Source organism: Tenebrio molitor, chromosome 4 (genome assembly GCF_963966145.1).
Source record: "Tenebrio molitor chromosome 4, icTenMoli1.1, whole genome shotgun sequence".
In the NCBI taxonomy this organism is placed as follows: domain Eukaryota; kingdom Metazoa; phylum Arthropoda; class Insecta; order Coleoptera; family Tenebrionidae; genus Tenebrio; species Tenebrio molitor.
Window position 1 is genome coordinate 8,871,883 of NC_091049.1, and position 14,328 is coordinate 8,886,210.

General features: G+C 34.0%; 1 long non-coding RNA gene across 1 annotated transcript in view; it reads right to left on the reverse strand.

Moving 5' to 3' along the window:
- The window catches only part of LOC138129042 (uncharacterized), a 208,482-nt gene that overhangs the window by 135,271 nt on the left and 58,883 nt on the right, over positions 1–14,328 (reverse strand). The gene's annotated exons all lie outside the window — the stretch shown is intronic.

The following is a 14,328-nucleotide window of genomic DNA, read 5'->3' on the forward strand; positions in this document are numbered from 1 at the left end:
ACTACCAATGTGTTATCTAAATCCAGAATTTTTAAATTTTTAAAAAGAGATTGCGGTACTATTCTCGTTGCTGAAATTACAAGTGGTAAAATCGAATTTTTTTCTAAACACCAAAGATTTCTCATAGCAACGGAGAGCTCTAAATATTTATTAATTTTTGTGTTATATGTCTGTGTTATATTATGTGAATTTGGAACAGCTATATCTAAAAGATATGCTTGCTTTTGTTGTTTATTTAAAATTATAATGTCTGGACTGTTATGCTTAATATGAATGTCAGTTAAAATTGTTCTATCAGAATATAACTTGTAACTGTCATTTTCCAAACAACTTTCTGGTGTATAACTATAATGTGGTTGTGTATTCTTTAATAAATTGAATTTAACAGCTAAATTCATGTGTATAATTTTAGCGAATATATCGTGTCGTTTTTTATATTCGCTTTGAGCCAAAACGGTGCAAGAAGAAATAATGTGTTCAATTGTTTCCCCTTCAGTTCCGCAAATCCTACATTTATCAATTATCGATTGTAAACCGCATATGTGTTTTTTATAATTTCTTGTATTTATAACACGATCTTGTATTGCAAATATAAAACCCTCCGTCTCAGGGTGAATATTTGATTTCTTAAGCCATGCATGAGAGGCCTGAATATTAATTTCTGGCTGTTCTAGCTCATTAAAATATCTCCCATGTAAAGACTTTTGTTTTATATTTGCTATAGTGTCAGGGATATTTGGCTCAACAATTTCTGAAATTATATTATCACTTAAATTTAAAGGTGTGTAACCTTTATCCGCTGAAACCAAAGCATTAAAAAAAGTGTTATCACGAGCTCTATTGAGAAAATAATTTTTTAGTGAAGCAATTTGATTGTGTTGTAGAATTTCTAGATTTGAAAAACCCCTACCACCATTTTCGCGTGGTAAATTAAATCTTTCAATAGCAGATTTAGGGTGATGTTTACAAAATTTTGTAAAGAGAACTCTAGTTTGAATATTTATATTCTGTAAATTAGTTTTGGACCATTTTATAACACCAAAAGAATAGGTCAACAATGGAACAGCATATATATTAACTGCTTTAATTAAATTATTACCGTTTAATTTTGATTTTAAAATAGATTTAATTCTTAAATAAAATTGTTTTTCTAAATTTTCTTTTATAATTGAATGTTGAATATGATTTGATTGATTAATACCTAAATATTTATAAAATTCTCCTTTATTTAAATTTTTAATGATTTCTCCTTCTTTAGTTATATATTCTAAATTTTCGTAATGACCGCGACATATTGATTGCGTTTTACACTTATCAATACCAAAACTCATGCCAATATCATTTGAGAAATTTTCAGTTATTGTTAGTAAAGATAAAATGTGATTCTTTTTAGATGCATAAAGTTTTATGTCATCCATATAAAGAAGGTGATTTAATTTGGATAGTGTGGTATTATTAAGTCTAGTATTGAAACCATATCCAGTGCTATTTAATAGATTTGTCAAAGGATTAATGGCTAGACAAAACCATAAAGGACTTAAATAATCTCCTTGATAAATTCCCCGTTTAATTTGAATAGGCTCGGATTTTAATTTAGTATTGTTTATTGATAAATTTAAAGTAGTTTTCCAAAATGTCATAACATGGGATAAAAAGTTAATCAAATTCAAATTAATTTTATAAATTTTAAGAATTTTAATTAACCATGAATGTGGTACTGAATCATAGGCTTTTTGGTAGTCTATGAATGCGGTATAAATATTTCTATTATTTTTTCTAGCTTGTTCCATTATTACCGTATCTATTATGAGTTGTTCTTTACAACCAAAACACTCCTTAACACAACCTTTTTGTTCTTCATTAAGTATATTTAATTTTTGACAATGATCGTAAATTATTACTTTAATGCAAGATGTCATAATTTTATAAATTGTAGGCAGACATGTGATTGGCCTATATTTTGATGGATTTTTAGTATCGGAATCTTTTGGTTTCAGATATGTTATACCATGGGCCAAAAACTCTGGAAATGTGTTAGGTTCCCTAATAAATCCGTTAAAGTGATCAAGTAAGCATTTATGAATACAAGTAAATTTTTTTAACCAAAAGTTATGAATTTGGTCACCTCTAGGGGATTTCCAATTATGTGAACTATTAATATTTTTAACTAAAATTTCAAGGCTAATTTGAATATGATGTCGATTATTACTATCTGGTATATCATTTTCTAAATGAGGAATCCATTCTGCCTGATTATTAAATTGAACTTCATTTGACCATATGTTTGACCAGAATTCTTTAATTTCGTTTATATTTGGTGTACCATTATTAGTTTGAGTTTTATTATCTGTTAAATTTTTTACAATTATCACTTTGTATACTTGATACCATTGCATTAAAATTTGCGATTGGACTTCATAAACTAGTTGCAATTAGATTTGCTGTGATTTTTGAAATTATTATTCAACGGGCCGTGGGTGATGAACTCTGTTATCTAATGAAACACTTTAATATCATAATTACAGTATTATCCAATAGGAGTAGAAAAACTTGTTTTTCTATTGTGTATTTAAAAAATCCAAATTTCAGAACCTTTTTAAAAAACAAGCTTTAGAAAATACTCAAAATTTTTGATACATAATATTTTTTTATTTCTTTCTCTGATTAATTCTCCCTCTCAAGTTTCGCTTGGATTAAAAAAAAAAATTAAAAATGCCCCTTCCATTTTCTTCTTCTATTTTTCTTTTTTGAAACTTTCATTGTGTTATTCGTAATTATTGGAGTAACATCTTTTTAAAAAAACATCACAATTCTGATTTTATTTCCATTAAGTAAAACTAAGTAAAAATAACTTTTATCCTTTTATGTTCATACATTTTTAATATTTTATTTTTTATTACAGTTGGTTGCAAAAAAACTGTCACAATAAAATTGACACATTTTTACAATTCCTTCATAGTGTGAAACCTTCTTACGACATTTTAAAAAAAAGTAGACAATTTATTGACAAATGGACAAAACCAAATTTACATTAGGAAAATTTTCATTTCCCGTTTTTTTGTAACCAACTGTAGGTACTATTGCGGCCAAAAAATTTCGTCCGTCACTTTCAAGGCCCTGACATGAAGTGTAAACTACCCTTAAGCACCAATAACCTCGTTTTGTTATCGTTATTGTCATTTTGACAATCTGTCATTCAGTCCATCAGTTCAAATTTTGTGAATACAAAGGACAAGTTCCACTCTTACACAATTACCACACGACCGCTAGTCGCTAGTGGCACTAGAGACTAGAGGCAGACTTGCGGCTATTTTTGGATTAAAGTACCAAACAGAGAACCGTGGAAATTACACGACTATGCCGTAGTTTTTAAAAAATCAAACAAAAAACATTAAGGCAAACACAAGGAAATGAAACATTTATTTTTGTTTAAGTACTTAGCTAAATCAAAAGATAAAATGAATGAAGTTTAAAATCAATACTTGGTCATTGCTCCATTGGCGTCAATAACTCGTCTTACACGACGCGAGATGGAGAGGCATAAATCTCTGTGATAATTCCTATGTAATGATTGCCATGCATTAGTAATCGCAGTCAAAAGTTCTGCCCTATTCCGAATCACTTGTCGTTGTTGCAAATTACGAACCAAAAATCTGGACTGCGACTTGGCCAATCAAGAACGTTTATGCTACCATTCTGCTACCCTATGTGCTGAATGCATTGAACAATTGTCTTGTTGAAATATGAAGTTAAAATTCGGAAAAATTCTTGAAACTAAAGGCATCATCACGTCTTCAAGAACTCTAACATAAACATCACTGTTGAGCCGATCTTCTAGAGACAACATTAGCCCAGGTCTATCTACTAAAATCCATGCCCATATGTTTGCCGAAAATCGACCGCTCCTTTCCGTTGTATTTGCTTGTATTTACCCCTTCAACAGCCGTCATAAAAGGGCTATTGCGTAATCTATGGAGAAGCATATTATCTTCTTCTGCAGTAAATGTGCTAGGCCTCCCTGAGCCTTGGCGTCTTTCAATAGTTCCATTCCATTTTGTCTCCATTTCTGAAGAATGGACGAAATTGTACTTTTAGGTATACGAAGGTCCATCGAAATCTGAGCTTGGGACATTCCTCTTTGTGCAAGAGTTACTATTTTGATTTTATTAAAATTTGATACCGATGGCATTTTGCTTGACTTTCAAAAGTGACAAGTAAAAACATCAATCATAATGACAATAAGGAATGGACTACACCGATTTTTTTGAAATGACGGAAAAATGACGGCCGAAATTTTTTGGCCGCCATAGTACTACCAAAATTTCGACTACTTCTGAACAATTTCCGAAACAAATGTCAGAACATAACCTTTATAGTTCAACAAAAATTGAGATTAAATTTTTAACTTATAAAAATTAACATGTTTTCCAAGAAACAAATTCAACAAAAATTGAGGTTATATTTTTAACCTATAAAAATTAACGTGTTTTCCAAGACACACGTTTCAGAAATTCCACAGCCTACTCTGTCCCGTTTTTACTTGATCACATGGCATCACATTGTACACGTAATTAATGTGACACTTTGACATGTATTATGAAACCACTTCTCATTCCCGAATCCGTTTGCTTTAGTGTTTGACTTTAGAATCTGAAAACCTACAACCCGGACGACACCCTTCGTAAGTATTCACCCGGCGGGTTGGTTAGTTTTTGTCACAATATTTGATCGAACTGTACAGTTTAAATAAATTAGACGACATTAGCAGGGGCAATGATTCGGAAGTGCGGTCGGTCCCCTTCGGTGCCCATTGTGCGGTGGTGTTTCCGATTTGTTTTGGGCGGCCGTGTATGCAAATCCCATGTAAATGTTGGTGTGTCGCGTTTACCCTCACTTAAAATAATATTTACCCTTTGATGTTGTTTAACTTTTAATATTTGATTTGATTTGAATAAATTGGCCGGAATTGAACAAATAATAATTTGCATCGCGTTCCGTATTTTTCCGAATAAATCCACAAATTGGTCCCCGGAACGAATCCAATTATGCCGTTGCCGTTCCACCGGAATGGAATCATTATAACCTATGGCGTCCGTTTTTGCCTGCGCCATGTGCTTTCATAATCTTATATTAATAATTCAATGTTCCCTCTATTATAGTAATAAAGTAATATGTCATAAAGAAGCCGGAACCGGGACCAGATGGCGGAGATTTAATATTATCCCCGGAGTCGGCGGCCGTCGCGCATCTTCGCCAATCATCGCCGCCCCCCGCAATAAAACCGAGATAAACGGGAGCAGATAATGGGGATTTATTAAAATCGCGTCGCCGAATCGAAAGAATCCGATCCGGGCGGTCCGGATTAATTACGGCCCGGCCCGGTCCTGCATCCGATCCGGATTTTTTCTACGCTGTTTTTTTTTCTCTTCTCCGCCGCTTCACTCCGCCCGGACGAAAAATCAATCAAGTCGCTACACGGCATTTACAAAAACGTGTTAATCGCATTACTAATGGACGGCGGGGGCGGCGTGCGGCCGGGGGAGGGTATCTGCACGGCCGGAATCTGGAAGTGACAGGTTTTATAAGGGTGTCGGCCGCCTGTGGAGCTCAGCGGCGTGCGTTGCTGAGGGGCGAGAAACCGAGAGAAATGCAGAACAATGCCCGGAGCCGACCGGAAGATTTTCGATTGTGGTGCGACGGACGAGGCTGTTGATTCGATCCGGGTGTATCCTGTTTTTCGCGAAGCACTCCGGAAAACCGCTCGGATTGCCGACGCTTCCGGGTTCTCCACAATTTAGCCAACCGAAGGGGGCACAGTGGGATCGAAACTCCCCAAAACAAATTGAATTAATAATAATCGTCTAATCAATAAAGACGATCTATATCCGTGGTTATTTAATTTTATAAAAGAATAACTTACGAGAAAAGTATGTACTATTGCGGGCAAAAAAAGTGGGACATCAACGTCATTGTCTTGACTTTTAATGTGAAATAACCCTTACCTGATTCTAACCCTACTTTGAATTGATTGACGTTGTCATTAAGTATTGTAGGTTGTAGGGAATGATTGTAAGTAAGCACGTAGTGAATATTTATTTAATGCAAAGTTCCAATCAAACTCTACCTTTATCAAAAGAAGAAGGCATTTCGAAAAGGAAAATAGGAGTATAAAATAAATTTTTAAACTGTCAGCTGGAATAGTGTCAAAAAAATGACAATAAAGCTTGAACTACATCGAATTTTTCAAAACTGACAGAAATTTGATGTCCCACTTTTTTTGCCCGCAATAGTACTCATCAAAGACAATATTTTTTCAGGCAAATTGAAATTTTATCTCTCACTGTGTATATTCTTCAAAAATCTTTTTCCATTTATAAAATCATATACATTTTAAAACTAATATTGTATAATAATAATAATAGCTTTGATGTATCTTTAAAAATAAGTTCCAAGGATTTATCAAAGAAAATAATTTTTTTTGAAAATTTGTAATTTTCTCATTCTGTAGATATAAATTAAAAAAAAAAAATACGGATAGAAATCACACATTTCAAAGCTTTTGTACTAAATGTAATAACAATAATAATAATGATAATAATAATATTAACAATTTTGCAATTTGAAAATTTTTTAGAGAAAGTTCTTTTTTGAAAATTTTCCATTGCATCTCCCACTTTGCGTATGTGTGATTTTTTTTTTTCATTTACAACTTTACACCTTTTGGACCTTTTGTAGTGTAAATAAAAAAGAATCATTAATGGCAATAATGACTAGAGCTGGCCCATAAAACCGTACGATTTTCACACCGGAGCTCCATCTTTCCACTCTGCTAGCATGGCACAAAGAGAACAATTTGTCACTTTTTAAACTGCTCCGGTTTTGGATTTTTTTCACGACTGCTTCCAGGGTGGTCTGGCCCTTGAGGGTAGGGGTTGAAAAGGTTGGAAAGGGCCGGTTAAGCGCGATTAAAGTTGTTTTTTTTTAGCCGTCTGATGAATAGTTTGTTTTGTCAATAGACCGCGGAGAGGACGTGATGGCGGTTGTAACAATAATTATCGACGGGAGGAGAAAAACAAACGGGAAAATTTCATCTCGTCGACGATGTTAAATCGAAACGGAAACAAAAATAATTGGAAAATCCGTTGAGGCGAAACACGATTGTATTATGTGAACGCATGAATATGAATTTGTGTTGTATGCATGGAGGGTATAATGCGAAAGTTGACAAAGCGAAATGTCGGAACTGAGCGTGGATGAGGAATCTGGGCGATGGGGAAGAATGGGCGAGGGAAAAATCGGGTCGAGGCGGGGGATGATTTAATTGGCAAAAGAACGAGTCAAATGTGATTGATCCGATAGGTGAATAAAATTTTAGCAAAACTGGGAAAAATTGCTAAAAAAAATTAGAACGAGCTAATGTGATTTCAAACACAAGAATCTAAATTGGGAAACGAAATATTAATAAAAATATATTTAAGTGGAGATGTAACAGAGGGCCAATAAAAAATTTTCAGATTTTAAAAATTGTTTCTTCATTTTGAAAAATATTTTAGCGTTAGGACAGGAGTTAGTAAAAAATGAACCAAAATTGAAATAGAAAAAAGTGAAGAAAAAATAAAAATTAAATATCTGAATAAAAAAAATGATATGAAAAAACTACAAATGTAAATTTTAATAAATGAGGAACGAAAAAAAAAGAGAAAATAATGCCAAGTGTATAAAAAGTGAAAAAAAGTTTTAATAAAGGAAACAAAGAATACAAACCAAAGCGTCATTTTGAAATTTTGGGAGAATACATACATACAGGGTGTTTCTGAAATACGTGCATTAATTTTAACTGGTGATAGAACTCATCAAAAGGAACAACTTTTCTCTCTGCCATTTTGGCGAAAAACGTTGCGTAATGGCTTAAAAAATAGGAAAGATTTTCCTAAAACCGTTCATATCTCCAAAACTAAGCTACCTAAAAACCTGAAACAACCAGATTCTTACGAAGTGGATTTTTTGCTATACGGGTAGATTTCTTTGAATTTCGATTTCTGCGTTAAAACACGTTTTCTGGATGAAAATGGACGTTTTTTTCATATTAGCGCTGATCTCAATTAGCCATTGCAGTATTTAGTGGCCTAGGGCTATTTTAGTGAAAAATCTCTCCAATTGTTTTTTGTAATTAAACATCGTTTTTCGGTAAAATGGTAGATAGAAAAGTTGTTCCTTTTGACGAGTTCTATTACCAGTTAAAATTAATGTACTTATTTCTGTTACACGTTGTACCGGGTGAGATGAGTTTTATCGTCAGCACGATTAACCCTATTAAAAAAATAATAAAAATTAAGAAACTTTAGGGTTACATTCCGTTGATATAAGACTTCAAATGTGTGTAATCAATTTTCACTTATCACTTAATTCAGAGCCACAAAATTAAAAAAATCGATTTTGAGCAAAAAAATTTTTTTTTTCGTACACGCTCATAATTCACAATTAATTCAAAGAACACATTTACGAAATTCGCATCAAAAGAAAATTATTCGTTTTTGAATTATTCCAATTTTAACATTAAGAGCGAAAAATTACCAAGATTTACAACTGCAGTGTCATAAATAAATATCTCGTTGTTGGGAACATCTGTTGACCACTTTTCTAGTAATTCTTAAGTCCCTAAAGGGTATCATAAATAACCTACGTCAACTTCTTTTGTGGAAGTGACCGCCCAATTTAATAATAAATCATAGCTAAATTTTAGGCTTTAATATCATATTCCATTTATTTCAAAAACTGGTGATGTTTTCATGATTTCAATGACACCAAATTTTTCCTGAATGTTTGAAAGGACTCTCAGTGAAAAATTATGTAAATTAATGTATCAGTTATTGAATTCAAACAAAATCTTTACCTGTTTTATTAAACATTTTGAAATTTTTACAGACTGTTCTAGAGTGATACACAATCATTCCTGAATTTTTTGAAAATTTTAAATTGATTAGAAGTGGATGTTTTCCCACTGACGATAAAACTCATCTCACCCGGTATATGATATACAATATTTCAAAAGATTTTTTTTTCAAACGTCAGTAAAATACGACATTATACTGCTGCAATGTGTCACTTCATTGCCATGGCATGTGACGAGCTGACGAGCGGCAGATAAAGTTATTATCTCCACTGACCAGCGGCAGATAAAGTAAAAATTCGGATTTGTTCACAGCGTTGTTTATACTAGTCATAGTCATAGTAACACTTTCCATAACGAGTTACATTAATTCATCAATCTAATATCTGTTCACGTTGGAATGAACATCAGTGGTGCAAATGACCTGACCTGTTACTATGACAACTCATATGAAAGTTAATGCCAAATGTGTGCGATTTGCACCACTGATGTTCAATCCAACGTGAACAGGATATACCCAATCTTCTACCTTAAAATAGTTCCTGGTTTCTTAACATTTCTTAAATAATTTGTTATGAATGTTTGAAGAAAAAATATGGTTTTATGTGCTTTGCCACATCCTGAGCACATAAAACTTAATTTTTGCTCCTAATAACATAATACATAATACTATTTTACTGAAGTCTTGGTAATTAAATAATGACGGAGACATTTTCTCCAGCAAAATAATAAATCAGTGCTTGTTCACCATGTACATACAGGGAGATTCTGAAATAAGTTTGGAAAAAAATGTGGAGTATCCTTGACACATAATTATTCTGCCTATATGAATTTTGGAGGTGAAATCAAAAGGAAGGAAATTACCCTATATCCTTGTATTTTCAACGCCCATGAATAGGGAAAATTTGTCCGAATTTGTTCACTTCATTAGCAACCATTGTTACATCAACTCCACAATAAAGGAGTAGGTGCAAGCACAATGTTTTGTAAATGTTTCTATGGAAATGATCGAGAGGAGTAAGGTTACGTTTGCGACTGACGGGCACCTTAGATTATTATTGTTGCTAAACTACCAAGATAATCAGGTATATACCTTTAACTCAGCACCGTACTAGCAATTTTGACCAAATTTTCAATCATTTGTATCTCGAAAACGAAAAAACTTTTATAAGAAAATTTTTTTGTCTATTACTTCTTCTCATCATCAGCAATTACCGGTTTTTTTCCAAACTTATTTCAGAATCACCCTGTATATTCAATTGAATTTAAATCTGGCCGTCTGAGGGTTGCGAGAATATGTATTTTTAAATAATTTCTTTATACAGGGTGTGTCGTAAGTCGCGGACAGCCTTTTAAACACGGGTTCAGTGATGCCTACCAAGTGATATAAGCATGTTTCCAAATGGTTTTCGAACATTTTTCCTCAAACTTTAACATCAAAGAATAAGACTAATTTTAACATACTTATCGCTATAACCACTAGGAGTTGTTCTTAACTTATTTTTGATTCGTTTCGAACACCTATTTTGTTTATAACACAGATAATTTCAGTTATGATAGGTTCTTATTCTAACATTTGAAAGCTCACTGTGTCTCAACGAATTTAGATAAAATAAAACTAACAACCGTAGTGGATACTCGAAAGTGAATACTTCCAAGTTCCAAGAGCGTATCCGCGACTTTTGACAAACCCTGTATAGGTTACAATTCTTCAAAAGAACAATAATCTTCTGAAAAATGTAGCAAGTAAATACGAGTATAAGGTATAAAAGGGTATCTAATAATAATTTTGAAAAGCGGTAAAGTAAAATGAAGTTCATTTTCACAAGTTACTGTCTACGAAAGTTATAAATTTTGTGGGAAGATGGAATGAAAAGGAAAAAGAAAAAATAAAATAGCTTAAAACAAGTTAACAAAGTAGATAATCATGTAAGAAAGTAGAATGAAGACAGACAGCGTAAACATAAAACGAAGTAGTTGAATAAAAAAATATAAGGAACTTCCCAAAATGTTTAAATAAAAAAAGGAAAAATGCAAATCCTCTAAAATAAAACAGAAAAAATCAATATGTCTATATTAAAATGACAAGAGTACGTTATGAAACCAAGATAAAACAAGTAACAGAATAAGAAATTAGAAGTCATAAAAACAAAAACAAATAAAAGAATTCCAAAAAGTTTTGCTTTCTACATGTTTTCTTCAATTGGATTTAGATCAGGTGAACTAAGGGTTAGTTCAAAATTGAATAAAATTAAACTGCAAATGCCTTCAACAGTAAACACAGTTCACGTTGTTTTTGGCATAATGGGAGGCCATGATTTATTTTTTAACGTTGGACACACTATTTGATTTCCATCACTAAAGTGCCAGACATGCGGACCTATCTTAATGAACATAACATGTTGCTGAATTTCCCGCGATGTCTGAGTATTATTCTATTGCAAACTAGTAAAACTGACAACAATGCACTAGACATCGACGCTATTTATAACCTCAAACTTAGAAAAACATAACCTAATTCAACAGACAGCTTTACTACCAAATTAAATGCCTCCCATTATGCCAAAACAACGTAAAGTTTGTTTTCAAAATATATGTATGCCAAAAACCTGAGAGGAAAACAAGAAAAAGTTTCAAAAATAGTCATACACAAAACATAAAAGCCAAATTTTACATAGTACAATGAGGGACATGGATCCTGGGCAGTCTGTTATTGTCATTTCAAAAAGTGTCAATGTAAATGCACCTTTACCGTCATTATGATTGATATTTTCAAAAAAACTGACAAATTAACTTTAGCTTGGTTATGAGTAGCTAAGGTATGGTTTAGAAATTTTGACAACTGAATGACACATCTGCCCAGTTTTCCGTGTCCCCAATAGTACATCGTCAGAAAAAAATGACAGCAAAAATAAACAACAAAAGCAAGCATATCTTTTAGATATAGCTGTTCCAAATTCACACAATATAACACAAACATATAATACAAAAATTAATAAATATTTAGAACTATCCGTTGCTATGAGAAATCTTTGGTGTTTAGAAAAAATTTCGATTTTACCATTTATAATTTCGGCAACAGGAATAGTACCGCAATCTCTTTTTAAAAATTTAAAAATTTTGGACTTAGAGAACACATTGGTGGTTGAAATTCAAAAAGGTATATTATTATACTCATGTCACATCGTGAGGAAATTCCTTAACATTGACACAGAACATAAAACACAAAAAAGTCAAAATGTGGAGGCGAGACGCCGGTAATTATGTTGATAAGCACTGCACTATTACTTGATAGTATTATCCGTAATAGTGTATGTACTCCGGCAAAATTGCCGTGCCGCCGGGTGGAGGTGGGATACGAAAGAAACAATCTCGTAAGTACAAAAATGACATTGAATAGGAAGACATAGGTAAGAACAAGAGCAAATAAAAAATACAAAACTAAAAGTGGATAAAGAAAATAAGAAGAACGGGACAACGGGAGTTACTACAAAAAGAACAGAAATTGGAATACTTAGCACAACGAGACTTGTGAAAGCTCCAGTTTCATCGTTTCCGTTTAGTTTCGTGTTCCTGTTGCAAATGTACCTCCACCTTACCAAAGCTTCGAAGACTCTGTGGTACAATTCCTTCTCGATAAAGAGCACTCGCTCCAGGTTCGGGTCCCATTCCTTCGATCCGCCGTTTAATAAGTGAAATTTGCGGTAATCCTCCGACCTCCAGGACCCATCCCTCGCACCATATCCTTTTTGCAACCGGCACCACGCCAGTCCGATTGCAACCCGATATCCAGCGTTATTCGTTCCATTTCCTCTTATATCGAATCTCTTTGATCCATTTGTAACCGGATATTGGTGAAAGCTCGTGCCAAATATTTGCAGATACTTAGAGACTTTGCGAAACATATGTTGGCAAATAATGTTGCACACCTAGTGTTTCCCATCGTGGGACCGAACAATAATACCTTGGCCCCGTTACGATTGTGTTAGATTGCGCATTTCGCCCATTGTGAAAACATACCATCGATCATCGGCCGTAAATGATTTGTCATCGGACCATTGTGGTAGTCGCGGCGACAATGGTACCGGCCGGTGGCTTATCGACGGGATCGATCGATCAACGTGCCCATAATGATACGCTTGTTAAAGTGATATCAATTATCGAGAGGCGAGCTTTTTGTCGCCGCTTTCGACCGTTTCCTTTCGGGAGTGGAGATATGAGCTGTCACCATCTGGTGTTATTTGACAACGATGGCATCATCTACCATCTCCTGCCCTCCATCGATCCGCCGTCGGCCGAGACGCGGCCCGCGACGACCACCACGTCCTTCGGGAGCTCGCCGAGCTTTTGGTAGGGATTTAAAAGCGGCGCTCTCATAAAAACGAAATAAAAGTGTAAGAGAGCATTTGATAAAGGCGGGCCTTGCTTATAATCTATTTTCATTGGTTCCGGATTCACCCCCACTTAATGCCCCCAAGTTTGCAGTAAATCAATGATTTTTTATGTCCGGAAAATAATTCACTTGTTTTACGGAGTGTGATTTTTTGCCGGTCGACCGGTCCGTTTCTTCTTTTTTCATCGTTACCTACGGTGGGGGCGCGGAGGTCTCGCCCAATGCGGACGCACCCCGCTCGATTTTATTTATACCAAAGGAATAACGTGCCGATTTCTGGTTGGTTAAACAAAAAAACAATTTTTTTTTCAGAGGTTTTTCCGCAGGTTTGACCCATCGCGCGAATCTCCCAAGCGGGAGGGTGGACGGGGGCGGCGGTCCTATGTATAAATTACGAGCTTTAATAAGGCAACGAAAACGCCGCCTTGCAGAACCGATGACTAAGCTGTGGTCACGACACTAAGTGGATAAACCGGTTCTCAACAGCATAAACTAAATACTAGTTTGGTTCATCTTTTGCAACAAAAAGCAAGACTAAATTCTTGCCAAAAGATGAACTAGTCTCAAGTAAAAACCAGCAGAAACCTAGAATCTAACAGTACAAACTAAATACTAGTTTGGTTTAATTTCAAAATTTGAATTGGCTGAAATTGGTTTATTTTTGTAAACAAGCAAGAGTCTAAACTAAAGATGAACTAGTCTCAAATACAAACGAACAGAAGCCTAGAAGTGAACAGACTAAATACTAGTTTGGTGAGTTGGGTGAAATTTTTTGTAAAAACCAAGTCTAAATTCTTGAAATTAAAATAAAATAAAGATGAACTAGTCTCAAATACAAACCAGTAGAAGCCTAAAATTGAACAACACAAACTAAATACTAGTTTGGTTTAACTCCAAAATTTTAGTTGGCTGAAATTGTTTTTTTTTTGTAAAGAAGCAAGTCCAAATGCTTGCAATAAAAATACACTAAAGATGAACTAATCTCAAATACAAACCAGCAGAAGCCTAGAACTCACCTGGTTTGTAATTTGAGTAAAAGATTTTA